Here is a 13989-nt window from a genome sequence, read left to right as displayed (position 1 = left end):
GACAAACCGATCAAACGTGAACGTGACCGTGAACCAGACAGAACAGTCGGTGGTCGCATAAAGCAGGACAGCGTGGATATTACACACGGGGAGGTTCCACAAGAAAACAATACGATTCTGGAAAACAACTGGCATCTGCCTCAGTATCAGGTCAATGACAACGACCAGCAGATCCGCCGTCGCCATGGCGACCAGGTAGAGAGTGACGCCTTTGGAGAGACCGCACTTTCCACGGGACAGGACCACGATTGTCACCACGTTCACTGCCAGGAATGGAATAAACACGGATTTAAGATATCAGATTGATACGGCGTTTCTGCATTGAACTATAAAGACATTATCATTTCATGGAAATACGTTGTAGTAATGGTTTTGTTGCAATTAATCGTAAAGAAACGTAATATTTGGCACAAATTAAAGCAAGGGACGCAGCAAGCTCAATATTCCTGATGACTCTTTGCAAGGTCAGAATTAAATGAGACCTGAGGGATGCCTCAGATACACGTTGCTTAAGCAAAGATACAACACAAGTCACAAATATTGATCATGAAATTAAGCTCAGATTCCTGCTGCGAATGACTTTATTCTCACGCTTTATTTGTAAGTAGGCCAGCAGACAATTAAACTGGTGAGCAGGAGGAATCCCAGGATCTGATTAGTTCACTGCCGAACATAAATTTTACCTTTTCGCCACATCATTTTCTATTATCAGGTTCCTTCAAATTGGAAAAGGTCACGCAGTCATTCATTAAAACGAAAACAAATAAAACTTCACATTCATTCACAAATAATTCGAAGGAAAGAATTGAAAGCTTGGAAAAAGTGACAACTTGAACTAGATTGAGGGGGGATCTTATAGAAACTTACAAAATTCTTAAGGGGTTGGACAGGCTAGATGCTGGAAGATTGTTCCCGGCATTGGGGAAGTCCTGAACAAGGGGTCACAGCTTAAGGATAAGGGGGAAGTCTTTTAGGACCGAGATGAGAAAAAAAACATTTGTCACACAGAGAATTTTCTCTAGAAATTTCTGCCACAGAAGGTACTTGAAGCCAGTTAATTGGGTATATTTAAGAGGGAGGTAAATGTGGCCCTTGTGGCTAAGGGGATCTGGGGGGATAGTGAGAAGGCAGGTACAGGATACTGAGTTGGATGATCAGCCATGGTCATACGGAATGGCGGCGCAGGCTCGAAGGGCCGAATGGCCTACTCCTGCGCCTATTTTCTATGTTTATATGTTTCCAAAACCTTATTCGTAGTCGGAGACGGAGGGTGAAGCCTGGCAAACATAGAAACATAGAAACATAGAAAGTAGGTGCGAGAGTAGACCACCAGGTCCGTCGAGCCCGCACCGCCATTCGCTCATGGCTGAACACTAAACAGACACACTTACCCACAAACAGTAGACACAAGACACAGAACACAAGACACTACCCTCCCCTTTATACCGCTATCACCCCTCTCCACCCCAAGAACCTCGTGATCTCCTGGGGGAGGCAAAAAACCGGATAAAAACCCAGGTCCAATTCGGGAAAAAAATCCGGGAAATTCCTCTCCGACCCCAATCCAGGCGATCGACACTTGTCCAGGAGATCACTCAGGTCTTACTATACTAACCATACCTAGGTCCATATCCCTGCCCTCTCCCCGTAGCCCCTTATCCCCTTGGCAGCTAAAAAACCATCTATTTTAGTCTTAAATATATTTAAAGTTTCTGCTTCCACTGCTCCCTGGGGCAGTGAATTCCATAAATTAACCACCCTCTGGGTGAAGAAGTTCTTCCTCATCTCAGTTTTAAAAGAGCCCCCCCCTTATTCTGCAACTATGTCCCCTAGTTCTAGTTTCCCCGATCATTGGGAACATCCTCGGTGCATCCACCCGATCAAGGCCCCTCACGATCTTATATGTTTCAATGAGAGCGCCTCTCATTCTTCTAAACTCCAAAGAGTAGAGTTCCAGCCTACTTAACCTTTCCTCATATGTCAATCCCCTCATTGCAGGAATTAATCTTGTAAACCTTCGCTGCACTGCCTCCAGGGCGAGTACATCCTTTCTTAAGTATGGACCCCAGAACTGTACACAGTATTCCAAATGTGGTCTCACTAATACTGTGTACAGCTGCAGCAAGACCTCCGTGTTTTTATACTCAATCCCCCTAGCAATAAAGGTCAAAACTCCATTGGCCTTCCTGATTGCTTGCTGCACCTGCATACTAACTTTCAGTGATTCATGTACTAATACCCCTAGATCCCTTTGCGTTGCATTACAACGCAGCTCCTCCTCATTTAGAAAATAACTTGCCCTATCATTTTTTTTCCCAAAGTGAATGACTTCACATTTATTAGTATTAAATTTCATCTGCCAAGTTGTTGCCCACTCACCTAGCTTATCTATATCCTTTTGCAGACTCTTCCTATCCTCCTCATCCCCTACTTTTCCTCCCATTTTTGTATCGTCCGCAAATTTTGATATATTACACTTGGTTCCCTCCTCCAAATCATTTATATAAATTGTGAACAACTGGGGTCCCAGCACCGACCCTTGCGGAACCCCGCTAGTTACCGGTTGCCATCCCGAGTATGAACCATTTATCCCCACTCTCTGCTTCCTATTTGTTAGCCAATCCTCTACCCATGCTAATATATTACCCCCCATCCCATAATTTTTTATTTTTTAGCAATAGTCTCTTATGTGGCACCTTGTCAAAAGCCTTTTGGAAGTCCAAGTATACCACATCCACCGGTTCCCCTTTATCCACCCGGGTTGTTACTTCCTCAAAGAATTCGAGCAGATTCGTTAAACAGGACTTCCCCTTCACAAAACCATGCTGGTTCTGTCCGATGAAGTCATGTTTATCCAAATGCCCCGTTAGTGTTTCTTTAATAATTGTCTCTAACATTTTACCCACGACCGATGTTAGACTAACCGGTCTATAGTTACCCGCCTTCTGTTTACTTCCTTTTTTAAATATAGGTGTTACATTGGCCATTTTCCAATCCACTGGGACCGTTCCTGCCTCCAGGGAGTTTTGGAGCTCTACTCTTTCTGTAGTGTTGGCAAGAGGTCGAAAATTCGTTTCCTTAATGAAAGCGCGTATCAAGCCATTGAGTATAATAACAATGGCAGGGAAGTTAACGGAAAACTGTCTGAACGACAGGATTAATTTACCACCGATGCCACAGATTTTCTTGCAAACTTCAGAGTTGCTTTCCTTTCACTTGCTTTCGTATTAAAATACTTAACACTCAGCGCAAATTGCTAAGATCCCATCACCGATCCCTGTCATCTACCAGTAATCATTTACCGTTGGTCGCACAAACAATTGCCAGGCTTCACCCTCCGTCTCCGACTACGAATAAGGTTTTAGAAACATATACACTGAGTTGGATGTTCAGCCATGATCATATTGATTGGCGGTGCAGGCTCGAAGGGCCGAAGGGCCTAATCCTGCACCTATTTTCTATATTTCTATGTCGTGGAGGAGTGACATATGGAAACGAAATAAACTGAGCAAATCAAGGCAACCAACGAACCTCCTAACAGGAAAGCGGCGGCAGCAAGCAAACGCTAATAGCGCACAGGTGACAGGTAGCGGTCGGCAAGTGAATTCAGCAACGGCTTTGTAGTTGCCAAACGTTTGCAGAACTAATAGCTGGATAAAATGAACAAAGACAGCAAGAAATGTGGCACAGATAGCAAGATAAAATGCAATCAGATGCTGTTTATATTAATAAACGGGAAATGAACAACTTACCAGGAGCAGCAATAATGGCGAGGATCGGATAGTAAATCACTTGAATGGTAGCAAGTGCATGCGTAAGTCGGAAATCTACCGTCACCCAGTCATAATTTGCAAAAATATATTCGGCAGCCCAGAAAACATTTTTACCCGTTCCAGCAACCCGTTCCGCATTTTTCATTTGGCGAGCCATTACTGTCGCAGCACACTCTCCTGTTTCCAGAGATCGCTCCTTCCTCTCCCCGGTGTAGAGCAGGAGATCTCAGCCAGAACCTGCGGTATCCTTCGCTCTAACGCCGTTATACCTCATTAACAGCGACGTTTATTTATTGGAGGGAGACAACTTGCGATGACATAATCAGTCCCGATGGAGATTTGCGGTGATGATATTCCACGAACAAGTTGCTATGGTTAACCATTTACGTATAGAACGCTGGAGGATTCAACAGTGCTGATGCAACACGGATGTTGAAAATAAAATAATCAGGTCCAACAGAAACCATCTTATTTCGACCGACATCGCATTTGCACAGGGGGAAGGAGAAACAAACTTTCTCCCATATTGTACAAACACGAGTTATTTATAATTAATGATTAGGAACAGTCAACATGGATTTAACATTATAACCATATAACCATATAACAATTACAGCACGGAAACAGGCCATCTCGGCCCTACAAGTCCATGCCGAACAATTTTTTTCCCCTTAGTCCCACCTGCCTGCACACGTACCATAAACCCTCCATTCCCTTCTCATCCATATGCCTATCCAATTTATTTTTAAATGATACCAATGAACCTGCCTCCACCACTTCCACTGGGAGCTCATTCCACACCGCCACCACTCTCTGCGTAAAAGAAGTTCCCCCTCATATTACCCCTAAACTTCTGTCCCTTAATTCTGAAGTCATGTCCTCTTGTTTGAATCTTCCCTATTCTCAAAGGGAAAAGCTTGTCCACATCAACTCTGTCTATCCCTCTCATCATTTTAAAGACCTCTATCGGGTCCCCCCTTAACCTTCTGCGCTCCAGAGAATAAAGACCTAACTTATTCAACCTATCTCTGTAACTTAGTTGTTGAAACCCAGGCAACATTCTAGTAAATCTCCTCTGTACTCTCTCTATTTTTGTTGACATCATTCCTATAATTGGGCGACTAAAATTGTACACCATACTCCAGATTTGGTCTCACCAATGCTTTGTACAATTTTAACATTACATCCCAGCTTCTATACTCAATGCTCTGATTTATAAAGGCAAGCATACCAAAAGCTGTCTTTACCACCCTATCTATATGAGATTCCACCTTCAAGGAACTATGCACGGTTATACCCAGATCCCTCTGTTCAACTGTATTCTTCAATTCCCTACCATTTACCAACTCCATCTGCCATCTTTCGGCCCATTTTTCCAAATGGCCTAAATCACTCTGTAGACTTTGGAAATCCTCTTCATTATCCACAACACCCCCTATCTTGGTATCATCTGCATACTTACTAATCCAATTTACCACACCTTCATCCAGATCATTGATGTACATGACAAACAACCCAAAGGACCCAACACAGATCCCTGAGGCACCCCACTAGTCACCTGCCTCCAACCCGACAAACAGCCATCCACCATTACCCACAAATCCAGGATTTGGGCCTGGAAGGTCATGTTTGACTAATCTTCTTGAATTTTTCGAAGAGGTTACTCGGGAAATTGATGAGGGTAAAGCAGTGGATGTTGTATATATGGACTTCAGTAAGGCATTTGACAAGGTTCCTCACGGAAGGTTGGTTAAGAAGGTTCAATGGTTGGGTATTAATGGTGGAGTCGCATGATGGATTCAATAGTGGCTGAATGGGAGTTGCCAGACAGTAATGGTGGATGGTTGTTTGTCAGGTTGGAGGCCAGTGACTAGTGGGGTGCCACAGAGATCTGTGTTGGGTCCACTGTTGTTTGTCATGTACATCAAAGATCTGGATGATGGTGTGGTAAATTGGATTAGTAAGTATGCAGATGATACTAAGATAGGTGGGGTTGTGGATAATGAAGTAGATTTTCAAAGTATACAGAGAGATTTATGCCAGTTGGAAGAGTGGGCTGAAAGATGGCAGATGGAGTTTAATGCTGATAAGTGTGAGGTGCTACATCTTGGCAGGACAAATCAAAATAGGGCGTACATGGTAAATGGTACGGAATTGAAGAATGCAGGTGAACAGAGGGATCTGGGAATAACTGTGCACAGTTCCCTGAAAGTAGAATCTTATGTGGATAGGGTGGTAAAGAAAGCTTTTGGTGTGCTGGCCTTTATAAATCACAGCATTGAGTATAGAAGTTGGGATGTAATGGTAAAATTGTACAAGGCATTGGTGAGGCCAATTCTGGAGTATGGTGTACAATTTTGGTCGCCTAATTATAGGAAGGATGTCAACAAAATAGGGAGCACAGAGGAGATTTACTAGAATGTTGCCTGGGTTTCAGCAACTAAGTTACAGAGAAAGGTTGAACAAGTTAGGGCTTTATTCTTTGGAGCGCAGAAGGTTAAGGGGGGACATGATAGAGGTCTTTAAAATGATGAGAGGGATATACAGAGTTGACGTGGATAAGCTTTTCCCACTGAGAATAGGGAAGATTCAAACAAGGGGACATGACTTGAGAATTAAGGGACTGAAGTTTAGGGGTAACATGAGGGGGAACTTCTTTACTCAGAGTGTGGTGGCTGTGTGGAATGAGCTTCCAGTGAAGGTGGTGGAGGCGGGTTCGTTTTTATCATTTAAAAATAAATTGGATAGTTATATGGACGGGGAAGGAATGGAGGGTTATGGTCTGAGCGCAGGTATATGGGAGTAGGGGAGAATACGTGTTCGGCACGGACTAGAAGGGACGAGATGGCCTGTTTCCGTGCTGTAATTGTTATATGGTTATATGGTTTATATGGTAATATCTTATTATTATTAATGTTTAGTGTTTTCTGAGTCATTCGTATCTGTAACTGTATGTCATGTTGTTACTTGTGGGAGAGCACCAAGGCAAATTCCTTGTATGTGAATACTTGGCTAATAAACTTACTTATTATTTTCAACGTCGCACGTGCAGCACAGCAGCAGCGAGAGATTTGCAAAAGGAGCGGGTTGTTTGTCTAACTGCTACGCATGACAGCCCGTACGAAAAGGGAAATGTAAGGTGGGACGGCGTATTGGCCGTGATGGAAGCTGTTATGTGAGGTGCAGATTCATTTTAGAAGGCAATTGTAGTACTTTGGCTCAGAACGTAGTTCAGTAGAGTTTATGAACAGTCCCTACGGCTCACAATGCCTGTGCAGAACTTGAAGCGCAAACCTGCTCTTATCTGCCTGCACATAATCAATACCCCTCCATTCCATGTTTATCCACCTGGCTATCCAGAAAGATATTAAATGCCACTGCCGTACTGATTGCATCACTACCCCTGACAATGCGCGCGTCGCCCACCTTTCTCATCGTTAAAAAATGTATCCCGCACGTCCTTTAAACACTGCTCCACCTACCTTAAATCTATATCGTCCAGAATTTGTCATTTCCATCCTGCAAAACGCTGTGACTGTCTACCTCATCTTTGCTTTTGATAGTTTTTTTATACATCCAGTAGTTCTCGCCTCAACCACTGGCGCCCCAGGCAAACTCGCAAAACTGGGTCTCTATGCATTGCTCTGCAATTGGATCCTCGACTTCCTCATTCACAGACCACAGTCTGTTCGTATTGGTGGAAATGTGTCAGCCTCGATAACAATCAGCACGGGAGCACCTCAAGGCTGCGTGCTCAGCCCCCTGCTGTACTCACTCTATACCCATGACTGCGTAGCCAGTCACAGTGCGAACTCCATCATCAAGTTCGCTGAGGACACCACTGTTGTGCGGCGTATCACTGATGGGGATGAGTCAGAGTATAGAACAGAGATCGAGCAACTGTCCATATGGTGCTAGCGCAATAACCTGACGCTCAACATTAGCAAAACCAAGGAACTGATTGTGGACTTTGGAAGGAGGAGGGGGACACACAGCCGATGGTTGAAAGGGTCAAGAGCTTCAAATTCCTGTGCGTGCACATTTCTGAAAATCCCTCCTGGTCCGAGAACACTAATACAATTATAAAGAAAGCTCATCAGCGCCTCTACTTCCTGAGAAGATTACGGAGAGTCGGTTTGTCAAGGAAGACTCTCTCTAACTTCTCCAGGTGCACAGTAGAGAGCATGCTGACCGGTTGCATCGTGGGTTGGTTCGGTAATTTGAGCGCCCTGGAGATGAAAGACTACAAAAAGTAGTACACACTGCCCAGTGCAGTTGGGACTGTAACATGCCACCTCCTCTATGCGGACACAATGGATTGTTATGTACTTTATTTACTGACCGGGATCGATTGTGCTTACTTTCGGGGATAGTCCCTAAACTATGTGCAAAGAAATGTATTTCACTCTAACTGCTACGGTGGCAACAAAGACACTACTAAACCACTAAACCATTGCAATCATGTATAGTATTTTCGTGAACTGGATAGCACGCAACAACATACGTTTCACTGTTAATAGAATCATAGGAACATAGAAAATAGGTGTCGGAGGCCATTCGGCCCTTCGAGCCAGCAATCCCATCCCCCCTGGTCCTTCTCTCTTCCCTAAAACATGGCTGACGTCGCACTGGTTCCTCTACAGCGCCTTCCCCTCCAGTTGTACTGTTTATGATATACAGCGTTCACAATCGGCAAATTGTCGAAAAAATCGAAGGTACACAAAAATTCTGGAGAAACTCAGCGGGTGCAGCGGCATCTATGGATCACAGAGGGGGGGGGGGCGTTAGAGGGGAGGTTGTGCAAACAACTGCAATGGTGTCGGAGGAGGCCATTCGGCCCTTCATGCCAGCAATCCCATCCCCCCCCCACCCTGGTCCTTCTCTCTTCCCTAAAACATGGCTGACGTCGCACTGGTTCCTTTCCAACGCTTTCCCCTCCACATGTACAGTTTATGATATACAGTGTTCACAATCGGCAAATTGTCGCTCCCAAAGCTTTAGAGATCTGCAGTGTTTAATAAGGAACTGCAGATTGTGGAAAATCGACGGTACACAAAAATTCTGGAGAAACTCAGCGGGTGCAGCGGCATCTATGGATCACAGAGGGCGGGGGTGGGGGGGGGGGGGGGGTTAGAGGGGAGGTTGTGAAACTGCAGATACACACAACTACATCGACGATTGCTTTGGTGCCACCTCCTGCACCTACACACAACTGACTGACTTCATCCACTTCACCACTAACTTCCATCCGACACTCAAATACACCTGGACCATTTCCGATACTTCCCTACCATTCCTTGAGCTCACTATCTCCATCGCAGGTGATACACTTCTGACCAACATCCACCATAAACCTTCTGACTCCCATGGCTATCTGGACTACACTTCTTCCCACCCTGCTTCCTGTAAGGACTCCAGCCCCTACTCCCAATTCTTCCGTCTGCGCCGCATCTGCTCCCATCATGAGGCGTTCCACACCATGGCATCTGAAATGTCCTCATTCTTCAGGAACGGGGGTTCCCCTCCTCCACCATTGATGAGGCTCGCACCAGGGTCTCTTCCATACCCGGCAACACTGTTCTCTCTCCCCATCCCCCCACTCGCAACAAGGGCAGAGTCCCCCTAGTCCTCACCTTTCACCCCACCAGCCGTCAGATACAACAGGTAATCCTCCGTCAGTTTCGACGCATCTAACATGACCCCGCCACTCGCCACATCTTCCTATTGCCCCCCCCCCCCCCCACCCCATCTCTGCCTTCCGAAAAAAGACTACTCCCTCCGTAACTCCCTTGTGAATTCTTCCTTTCCCTCCCGTACCACCCCCTCCCCGGGCACTTTCCGTTGCAACCGCAAGAGATGCTACACTTGTCTCGTTACATCCCCCCTCGACTCCATTCAAGGACCCAAGCAGTCGTTCCAGGTGCCACAGAGGTTCACCTGCATCTCCTCCAACCTCATCTATTGCATCCGCTGCTCTAGTTGTCAGCTGAACTACACCGGTGAGACCATGCGGAGGACAGGCGATCGATTAGCCGACACCTCCGCTCGGTCCACAATAACCAACCTGACGTCCCGGTGGCTCAGCACTTCAACTCCCCCTCCCATTCCGTATCCGGCCTGTCTGTCCTGGGTTTCCTCCATGGCCAGAGCGAGCAACACCGGAAATTGGAGGAACATCATCTCATATTCCGCTTGGGGAGTCAGCATCCTGGGGGCATGAACATTGAATGATCCCAATTTTGTTAGCCCTTGCTGTCTCCTCCCATTCCTATCTCTCCCTCAGCCCTCGGGCTCCTCCTCCTCATTTTTACTTTATTCATAGAAATTCAAATATTATTCATTCACATCCACTCCTTTTTTTTAAAGAAGGGAATTCCAATATTCGCTTCGTCGTGGGCGTTGGTTTACCCGAGAAACACTGTACATGTGACAGAGTTTCCAAGGATTCGGCAGGAGCCAACAGTGGAATTGTATGGTTAATTCGACCCAGTGTGCAGCCTGGAACCACAGGAAATAAATTATGTGTTTACTCTGGAGCAGACAACCAAAGGCCCATCAAACGTTATACACACACGCCGGTAATTTGGAACGGACTTGCTGATCCCGTAATCGGCAGGATTCGAACCTGCGCGGTGAAACCCCAATGGATTTCTTGTCCATCGCCTTACCCACTCGGCCACGAATACTGTGGTCTCAACAATTCTGCTCCAATAAGGAAATGTTTGACGCCAATCGAGGACGGACAGGGACGATACTGATCCCGGAATCAGAGAAACGGGACTGTTCCTGAATTATAGTTTGAAATGTCACCATGTCAGGCATGGCCGTGTGATGAGGGAGAGGCAGAGTTAAAGTTTAGATCGATGTTGTTTCACCCTGAATTCCGTGTGGGCAGTTGGATGGATGGAATCTTAATCATAGCGGGCCAAGGTTTGTCTACCCCCATCACACCAGCAGCACAGACAACTTGTTACTCTCAAGCACCGTATATGGGTATCAGCATCAGACGCAGCGGTAATTGGTCGCGCCCAGCTGCCCAAGACGATATGGTTCCAGGCTGCCGTATCGGGCCGCTGTGCACAATGTGGTACCCCCATTGGTCTGTCAATGAGGGTACCAGGGCTCTTACATGGAAGCTCGGCAGCACTAGTGTTGTACATTAACGTAGATGATGAATTGACCATATAACACATATAACAATTACAGCAGGGAAACAGGCCATCTCGGCCCTACAAGTCCGTGCCGAACAACTTTTTTCCCTTAGTCCCACCTGCCTGCAGTCATTCTATAACCCTCCATTCCCTTCTCATCCATATGCCTATCCAATTTATTTTTAAATGATACCAACGAACCTGCCTCCACCACTTCCACTGGAAGCTCATTCCACACCGCTACCGCTCTCTGAGTAAAGAAGTTCCCCCTCATGTTACCCCTAAACTTCTGTCCCTTAATTCTGAAGTGATGTCCTCTTGTTTGAATCTTCCCTATTCTCAAAGGGAAAAGCTTGTCCACATCAACTCTGTCTATCCCTGTCATCATTTTAAAGACCTCTATCAAGTCCCCCCTTAACATTTATTCTGCGCTCCAGAGAATAAAGACCTAACTCATTCAACCTATCTCTGTAACTCAGTTGTTGAAACCCAGGCACCATTCCAGTAAATCTTCTCTGTACTCTCGCTATTGTGTTGACATCCTTCCTATAATTGGGTGACCAAAATTGTACACCATACTCCAGATTTGGTCTCACCAATGCCTTGTACAATTTTAACATTACATCCCAGCTTCTATACTCCATGCTCTGATTTAGAAAGGCTAGCATACCAAAAGCTTTCTTTACCACCCTATCTATATGAGATTCCACCTTCAAGGAACTATGCACGGTTATTCTCAGATCCCTCTGTGCAACAGTATTCTTCAATTCCCTACCATTTACCATGTACGTCCTATTTTGATTTGTCCTGCCAAGGTGTAGCACCTCACATTTATCAGCATTAAACTCCATCTGCCATCTTTCAGCCCATTTTTCCAAATGGCCTATATCACTCTGTAGACTTTGGAAATCCTCTTCATTATCCACAACATCCCCTATCTTGGTATCATCTGCATACTTACTAATCCAATTTACCACACCTTCACCCAGATCATTGATGTACATGACAAACAACAAAGGACCCAACGCAGATCCCTGAGGCACCCCACTAGTCACCTGCCTCCAACCCGATAAACAGCCATCCACCATTACCCTCTGGCTTCTACCATTGAGCCACTGTTGAATCCATCTTGCTATTCCTGCATTTATACCCAATTGTCCCCTATACTCACTGATTGGTTTCTGTTGGACTGGAAGTCGATGATCCAGTTGCAGAGGTGTGTGCTGACTACAAGTCCCGCAAGTCTGGTGATAAGCTTGGGTTGCATAATGGTACTAAATACAGGGTTCTATGAACCAGTATCAGTTTTAGGTGTCTCTCTTATCCAGGTGTTTCAAGGATGAGTTTGGGCTACGAAGTCGTCCGTGGAGCTTTTGTGGTGATAGGCGGACTGCAGTGGGTCAAGATATACACACACACGCACACACACACACACACACACACACACACACACACACACACACACACACACACACACACACACACACACACACACACACACACACACACACACACACACACACACACACACACACACACACACACACACACACACACACACACACACACACACACACACACACACACACACACAGACACACACACACACACACACACACACACACACACACACACACACACACACACACACACACACACACACACACACACACACACACACACACACACACACACACACACACACACACACACACACACACACACACACACACACTCACACACACACACACATACACACACACACACACACCAACACACACACACACACACACACACACACACACACACACACACACACACACACACACACACACACACACACACACACACACACACACACACACACACACACACATACATAAACAATATTTCGTTCTACTAGACCACGACTCCATTTTGTAAACTATGTTAGATTTGACTATTAGCCCTTTCACCGGCACCTGCGAATTGTTCACCTAAACGCAATAAATCATAGTGGCACGTCATCGGCCTGGAACATTGGCCCAAAAAAGTCGCTTTACAACCTGCCGAGCGGTTCTGGTGTTTCGGTTCCTATTTAGAGATATAGCGTGCAAAGGCTTTGCGGCGCGAAAAAATACTCTGCAACGCAACTCGTCAGATTAAACGAAATTGCCCACCCGTGTTATTACCACTAAACCCCGCCTGCGATAATTCAATCCCAGCCTTTCCTATCCCCATAACTATCTAAATTGTATTTTAAATTACGTTTTATCTAACCCTTCCGCATCTGCCTTTTACTTACTTTCACTGTTTTCTGTGATAAACGTTTGCTCATCGGGTCTTTTAATTATTTATTCCTCTCCTTAACCCTATGGAACAGATCAAAAAGCAGGAATCGCAGCACTATGTATCACAAGAGAGGGACGAACAACGAAATGAAATGACTAGCTCAGTGTTTGCAGCATTTGCGTCTGTTGGTCTATAACGTACCGAAACCCCGTGGCTGTAAATGTATGCAGCAAGAAGTATTTACAGCGTTTGTAAACGTTAACCGACAGACAAATCGCGAAGTCTGTAAAATATAAGTTTCTGCCCAGGCTTGAACTGGAGACCTTTCGAGTTTAAAGAGATCATGATACCCGCTACACGACAGAAAACTTGAATCTTGAATTCACGATCTTGTATCCACTTCTACGCTTCTGAGCATTAACAGAAGGTACACAAAAATGCTGCAGAAACTCAGCGGGTGCAGCAGCATCTATGGAGCGAAGGAAATAGGCAACGTTTCGGGCCGAAACCCTTCTTCAGACTGATAGGGGGTGGGGGGAGGGGGTGAGAAGAAAGGAAACAAGGAGTAGGAGCCAGAGGGCTGAGGTAGGAAGGGGAGGAAACAGCAAGGGTTAACTGAATTGTAAGAATTCAATGTTCATGCCACCAGGATGCAGCCTACCCAAGCGGAATATGAGGTGCTGCTCCTCCAATTTCCGGCGTTGCTCACTCTGGCCGTGGAGGAGGCCCAGGACAAGAGAAGGTTGTTGCCTCCACGGTAGTTATACACTCGACTACATTAAGCAATCAGCACA

The 13989-nt window shown here is 45.7% G+C and overlaps 1 non-coding gene across 1 annotated transcript; it reads right to left on the bottom strand.

Moving 5' to 3' along the window:
- Nucleotides 1-10377: 10377 nt before the first annotated feature.
- trnas-aga (transfer RNA serine (anticodon AGA)) lies at nt 10378-10459 on the bottom strand. The gene has a single exon. It is a non-coding gene; the product is annotated as a tRNA-Ser (tRNA).
- Between the last annotated feature and the right edge of the window lie 3530 nt (nt 10460-13989).

Source organism: Leucoraja erinacea, unplaced genomic scaffold, assembly GCF_028641065.1.
Source record: "Leucoraja erinacea ecotype New England unplaced genomic scaffold, Leri_hhj_1 Leri_1176S, whole genome shotgun sequence".
NCBI lineage: Eukaryota > Metazoa > Chordata > Chondrichthyes > Rajiformes > Rajidae > Leucoraja > Leucoraja erinaceus.
The sequence above is the reverse complement of the archived record's forward strand: the minus strand, read 5'-3'. Positions and strand labels throughout refer to the sequence as shown.